A 7905-nucleotide genomic window follows, 5' to 3' on the forward strand; every position below is an offset into this window, starting at 1 on the left:
TCCCACCAGGAGGAGAGTGGACAGCTGTCTGCGTAGAGCCACAGAAGGCACCCAGGGACAGAGAGGACTGGAACACTCGGCCTGGGGAAACTGGAGAAACCGAAGCCTTCAGTTTGAGAACCGTGCGAGGGCCTCCTGCATGAAAGGCTGGACATTTGCCGTAGGGCCTCAGACATGGATGGCTTCCCGAAATAAAATAGACTTGGCTCTAGCAGGAAGGCCAGAGAGGAAGAGGGCGAGAAGGCATCCCCAGGTAACTTGGGGCTACCGTAGCAAATGTGGAGGGGAACGGGAATGCTTACAAAGGAAAATATCTTAATTTTTTTTTTTGCCTTCATTGGAAGTTTTCCCTTATTTCCTGCTAAAACATAACTCAAAACTAACAAAAATATTCTCTTAAGAGCTCCCCAGCAGGGTGGGAAGGAGATGACAGCTTGGGCAATGAGCAAACAGAACAAACAGGAATGTGACACTCTGCCCTAAACCCAGCAGGGAGCTACCAGGCAAGCACCCCATTCTCTTTTCGCATTGGTGGGGTGAGGGCAGGGAAGGGTTACTCTTCCCTTTTTGTTTCTGGTCCAAGCACCGGGCAGTCATTCACTGGGCCTCGGGTGGACTCTGCCCATGAGACACGCAGGTGCTAGAGAAGATGGCGGAGGGTGCCACCAATGCAAAGGAGTTGACATCTCCTCTTGGACAAACAAGCAGACCAAACTAGGAGGACGACCAACATCCCGACGAGCTCAGCAATGAGAACAAATGGTCTCTAGTAAAAAACAACAGGGAGATAACAGGAGAAAAATGTAATTCTAATTGGTATACTCAGTAAGATTGATTATATGAAGTGATAAGTTATGTCTTCATAAAATAAAAGCCAGCTATAATGACACAGGCACAATGTGAGAAGAAGGAAAATTCCTGGAAATCAAAAGCATGATGAATGTAATAGAAAAATTAATAAAGGCAGTGAGGGGCCAGGTAAACTTGGCTGAAATCAAATTAGTGATTAAAAGACCAACCTGAGGAATTCTTCAAGGACAAAGGTGTGAGAAAAAGTGACAAACTAATGGAAAGAAAAAAGAGGATGAAAGATAGATCTACAAGATTCAATAGTTGTATAAAAACACCAGAAAGAAGATGGAGAGAAAAAGAAAAAAAATTGGGATAAACCACAAGGTACCCATGAGAATGACTGGAATTTAAAAACCTGGAGATACCAAGCACTGGAGGGGTGTAAAGCAACTAGAATTGCTGGTAGACATGTAAGCCGTCACATATACCTTGGAAAAGTCTTTGGTAGAATGTTTTTAAAAAGCTAAATATACTCACCTACCATAGGATCCACCAACCTGACTTGTAGGAATACAACCGAGAGAAATGGGCACATATGTCCACCGAAAGATAGAGACAAGATTTTCTTAGCAGCTCTATTGAGAAGAGTCAAAAACTCGGTGCGACCCAAATGTCCATCTCTCGTAGAATTAATAAGCTGTTTTTAGTCATACAATGGAACACTTCACACACAAAAAAGAACAACTTCCAGTAAACACAAAAACATGATCGAGAGAAGCAGACACAGAAGTGGGCATGCTGCCTGGCTCCCCTTATAAGAAGGTTAAGAGCAGGTAAAACTCATTTGCAGTGCTGTCTGGATAGTGGTTTCCTCTTGGGCACATGATCCACATACGTGTGTGTGTGTGTGTGGTTTTGTGTGTGTGTGTATACAAGAATTCCTAAGAAGTTATATCATCCATTTACCCATTCTGAAAAAATTACTCAAGGAAATAATGCAGCAAATATAGTGAAAGAAATAATAAAACTTGAAAAGAAGAGGTGAAAAAAAGCATTAGGGAACAAATATGCCAGGAAAATAGCTATAAAGCAAAAACTAGATGAAAAACAAAAACTTGGTAAAAAGTTTTGGGAATTTTTAATACATCTAGCTCAAAAATGGGTCCTCTTAAATGCACTGTTAATAACTAAAAGAGATTTCAGAGGATGTGTGGAACTTGTTCAGTTCTTATCTAAACAAATCAATTGCAAAAAAAAAGATAATTTTGAGATAATTGGGGAAAATCTATCATGGACTGGATATTGTATAATATTAAAGAGTTAGGGTTAATTTTGTTGGTTATGGTAATAATATTCTGGACATGCTTATTTTTAAAAACTCCAGTTAAAAATTCATACTTAAGTATTTTACTGGCAAAATGATGTGTTATATGGGATTTGCTTCAATATAATCCAAAAAAGGGAGGAAGCGAAAGATTGTTGTAATAAGAGTGGTAGAATGTTGATAATTGATAAGCCAGATGCTTGGTACATATGGGTTTATATTACTGTCTCTACTTTGTGTATGCTTTTAGATTTCCATAAAATTTTACATTCAAATATTTCTAAATTTCCATATAAAGTAATACAAAGTTTAAAATTGGGTAGTTCAAACAACATAAGGAAACAGAATTCTAAAAGCATAATGAATAAGGTTGATTTAATGAATACATACACAATTTTATATGCCCCCAAAACAGATAAAAAGAAACTAAATAAAAAATTCTAACAAATAATATTTTTTTAAAAAATTTTATTTCCATGCAATGTTTAAAGCAAAATAAAAATCAAAGACTTCATAGAAATTGATAACAATAAGGAAAATGGTTGATAAAAATCTATAATTGCAGTGAAAACAATAGAGAAAAATCCATAGCCTTAAAAAATATTTTTCCATTAAACAAAAAAAAGATTTAAAATAAGTTTATTAAACTGTCATCTTGAAAAACTAGAAAAAGAACAAGAATTAATAAAGGAAAGAGGAAGGGGTTAAGATCAGTAAAATCAGACCTATAAAAGATCCTTTTAAAGTAAAAGATTAGTAGTGTTCCTTTTAAATAAGAAACAAGACAAGGAGGCCCACTATCACCCCTACTTGTTTTTTTCCACCTTTATTAGAGAAGTTGTGGGTTTACAGGACAAGCGTACATAAAATACAGGATTCCATACACCACCCACCACCAGCACCCTGCGTTGGTGTGGAACATTTGTTACAATTGATCTGTCCCTACTCTTTCCCATTACATTTGCCATCTGAACTAGTTCAACAGAAAAAGAAAAAGAGGATGGCAAAGGGCGAAGAAAGAGATGAAACTGTTTTTTGCAAACCCATTTTTTCTAAACAAAGAAATCTAAACTAAAATTAATAATAGAGCTCAGTAAATTTGCTGGATTTTAAATTCATACATAAAAATCTGTATTGCTCCTATACATCAAAAATGAACAATTAGAGAATGTAAAAAAAAAAAGATATTACTGGCAATACCAATTACAAAGTATTAATACTTAGGAATAAATCAACAGAACATGTGTTCTCTCATGGAGAACATTATAAGACATGATCAACGGACATAAACGAAGGTCTAAATACCTTTTTCATGAATGAGAAGACTCAATATCATGACAATGATAATTCTCTACAAATTAATTTATAAATTCATTGCATTTCCAATCAACATTGGATATTCATGGAACCCAACAAGCTGATCCTGAATATGTGAAAGCATGAGGAGCCATGAATAAGAGGCGCTCTTGACTGAAAACGGCAAGGTCGGGGACTTGACCTGGCATATGTCAAAATGTATCAAAAGCCATTTTAATGTAATTTAAGGCTGAATGGTATAATAGGCATCGAGAGAGACAGTATAAGAGTCATAGAAACACATTTGTGAAATGGAAACAAGAAAGTGGCGTTACAAATCACGGGAAAGGACAGAATAATCGAAAAATGGGAATGAGACAATTGTTTACCCATATGAAGAGAAAGGGGTTTAAATCCTCTATGTCAGATCACATGAAAATCAATTTCAGATGGATTTTAGACCTAAATGCAAAAATAAAATTTATATACTCTACAAAAATATATAGGCAAATATATTTATGACATTGGGTTAGACAGAGAATAAAGAAGTCACAGAAAGCTCAAACTCTAAAGGAAAAGAATGATGAAGTTGACTACTTGGCAATTTAAAACACCTGAACAAGAACTTCAAGTGAGTCTTTGAACAAAGTTAAAGGACAAGTCACAGACTAGGGGAAAAATTGCAAAACACAGAATCAGTGATGAAATGATAGCCACAATCCATATGAAAACAAGTCCAAAGCACAAATAAGAAAGAGAAAATAACCAGTAACTCAAAATGGAGAAAACCAAATGCCCAATAAACTTATGAAAAGATGTTCAACGTCATTAGAAATCAGAGAAATGCCAATTAAATCCTCCATGAGATAACCTATCCTCCTACCAGAATGGCTGGAATGTGAGCCTGACAATACAAAATCATGCCAGGGATGTGGAATGGCAGGAGCTCCCATGGATTGTTGGTGAGTATGCGGATTGGAACAACTCACTTTGGAGAAAAAATTGACAATGTCTAGTAAAGGTAGTACACATTCTTGGAACTTACCTAAGAAAAAGCTTATTCATGGAAGGCATGTTTAACGATGGTCACTGCAGTGTTGAAATAATATAAAAGTCCATCAGTTGGAAAAGGAATAAAGAAATCTTTGTCCAACAACCGAATACTACGCAGCAATGAAAGGGAATGAACTAGAACTACATGTATTAGCAAAGAAAAGGTGTCTATATCATAACATTGAATGCAAAAAGCAAGCAAGGGAACAGATGTGGCTCAAGCAGTTGAGCGCCTGCTTCCCACATGGGAGGTCCCAAGTTTGGTTCCTGGTGCCTCCTAAAAACAAAAAAATAAATGAACAACAAGCAAACAAATGAAAAAACCAACCTAGGGGAGCTGATGTGGCTCACTGGACCTAAAAAAAAAAAAAAGCAAGCAAGTGGTGAGTGAGACGAAGCATACTCAATATTAGCATATATTTAAAGTTATAAAACCACAGAAAATAACTCTAGATTGTGTATGGATATATGCTTATGTAGTAAAATTATACAAATATGCTTGGGAATCATTCACAACAACTTAAGGAGAGGACTCACCTCAAGGAAAATGGGGAATGTGATCTAGTTAGAATACATACTGGCCTTCAAGTACATTTGAATGTTTTATTTCTTTTTTCAGAAAGGAAGCAGATATGGCAAAATGTTAATATTCGTTAAAGCTGGATAGTAGATAAACAGATATTCTCTGTATTATTCTTTCTAATTTTTTGTATGTTTAAATACTTCTTGATAAAATACTGAGAGAAAATGTATAATAAATAATATTGAGGAAAAGGTAAAATCTTAATAGATAAAAGTAATTAATTGGAAAACAAGAAGAAGCATACAGTTGATCTATAATATCAGTAATTTTAAAACACCAATAAAATAGGAAAATTCTGGCAAATCTATACAAATTTAAACACAAATGATAAAGGCAATAAGAAATAAGCAAATACCTACAACTAGGGAGGACACAAAAGAAGTAACAAGAGAATGCCAAATACAATTTTATATCACTGAGGTTGAATATTTCCATAACATGGGCAGTTTCCTAAGAAAACAAATTTCCAGGTAGAAAGTCTAAGTAAAAAGGCGTACAAAGAAGAAATTTAAATGGTTGTCCATCATCCATTTCTGAAAATGACCCCCCTGCCAGACTGAGTCCTAAAACCTCTGAAGGAACACATGATTCCTTTAAAGTTATCAGAGAACATGGGACATCCGAAATCTTGCCTATTAGTGCCATGAAACCCACACAACCTTGATAGTGAAATGGGGAAGGCAGCCACCCTACCTAGCACGCAATAGGAGGGCATTTAACTGCTGCGTCCTCCTCAGCTTTCATCCCATCTCCCTATCCTATTCTGCCTTCACCTCCAGCTTGAGCTGTAGGTAAAACTTACCTACTGATCAGTTACAGAAGCAATGCATTTCCTGAAGAATATTTTCCCACTGTCTTTGACAACTATTCTGCCAATGTTATGGTAGATGGAAGGAAAACCAATGAATCAGGGTTTATGGACAAGAAGATTAAGAAGACTAAGACAGATTATGCCCCCATCCCATCCAAACATAGATGTATTCTTAAAATGCTTTGCCCTTGAGAGCACAGCATCATTTGAAAATGTGCATGCAAAGTGGTATCCTGAAGCACAACACCACTGCCCCACACCACCACACCCTGCCAGTGGGATGATAAAGACACGACTGAGAACCTGAAGGAGAAGACGCCGACGCCCTACCCACAAGGTGCCATGACAGAGATGCGTGCCCTGAAATACCCAGAGCTTTGAGCTCTCACACCGCAAGGCCCAAGGAAGAGTGTGATGAAGTTCTCAGAGCAGTTGTCTGCCCACCCCCTGTCAAGAAGAGGAAGAGAAAATGTCAGCAGTTGTAAATGCCAGAATCCCTCAGTCCTTACCGCATTAGCAGGAACCTTTGGACGCTGTGCTCAAAAACGGGGGAGCCCTTGCACTCAGTGCCAAGGTTTTGTTACAGATTAGCTCTTCCATGAAACCATATTGAACCAATCAGTAACTTCAACGTTCTGTTAAAGTGTAAAAGTTCAAACTTTCCCATTCTATTAAAATTTAACCCTAAATATAAAAAAATCTAACAAAAAAAAATTCAATCCTAATTTATTTAGAAATGGTTGTAATAATCCTAGATGATATATTAACATTTGGAGTCAACAATGTATTTTAAAAAATAGTATATCAATTAGGATTCACTCCAAGATATAAATTTAGTTCAACTTTGAGATGTCACAGATAAGGAGGAAAACAAACGGTCACCTTGAAAAATCCAGAAATCATTAGAATACTAGAATTAATAATAATAACTAGCATTTATTGAGTGTTTACTATGTGTTAGACACTGTGTTAAGAGCTTCACATGCTTCATTTAATCTTTACAACAATCCCACGAGGCCATAGCAGCCTCTTTTTTGCAGATGAGGAATAGCAGGGGTTCTTAATGTGGGTTCAATGAGCTTGAACTTAAATTCAAAAAACCATTCTTGTGGGGATGTGTTGGTATGGGTGCAAAAAATTTATTAAATAATACACAGTATAGTGTGGACTTAGTAAGGCGTCTGTGGTTTTCACCCGACTGGCAAAGGAGTCCATGGAACAAAAAAGATTAAGACCCCCTGGCTTAGAGAATGTAAGTACTTTGCCCAAGCTAGGAATGGAAACCTGATAGGAATTATTTATCAGAAATCAGCAGCCAACATCTTATTGATTGAAACCCCTAACCTGGGTGGATCTCCACCAGGCCTAATCTTGACTCAGTTTCCTAGATTTTTCTTTAACCCCTCCAAGATGTGATATGCTGCTCTTCAGAGCTTATGGTGGGACAGAGGCCCATCTTCTAATTGGTACAGAAGAAAATACAAGATGACCATTCTCCCTCATGTCCTGGTGCTTGAGCCTGCCTTCTGCCATTGGAAGCAACTCAAGATAACCAGAGATTTTAGTTGGAAGTACCATGACTAGGCAGTGCCAAGTCAGAGCCATCAGTACTCAAGGGTTCTGGCCATGTGGGTACTCTTGATCATTATAATTAAAACTTCACCCTGTAAGTTTTAATTATTATGATTCTCTGTCTAGAGCTGGTCTCCCTAACTCTAGAATAATGACATTGGATTGGATGACCTCCAAGGCCATCACTTCTGATTCTGTGTGACATGACCGATGATCCAAAAACAAGGCTCAAATTACCTTTGCAATTGCAGCAAAGTAGATGTCAGCTTGTTAGCCTCCTGCTGCTATGTAACAGTTGTAAAATTTGTAAGAAGGAAATGTGAACATCTCAATTCATGGTTGGAAACAAATGAAATATGTTCTTTGGGAGAGAAATACCTCTTCTCTAGTTTCCCTTAGGCTTTTGTTTACCCTTCAAACATAGGAAGTCCATTTGTGTAGCTCTGCAGAGGGGATTGGCATTAATTTGGAGGA

This window comes from Dasypus novemcinctus, chromosome 3 (genome assembly GCF_030445035.2).
Source record: "Dasypus novemcinctus isolate mDasNov1 chromosome 3, mDasNov1.1.hap2, whole genome shotgun sequence".
NCBI classification, from domain to species: Eukaryota; Metazoa; Chordata; class Mammalia; order Cingulata; family Dasypodidae; genus Dasypus; species Dasypus novemcinctus.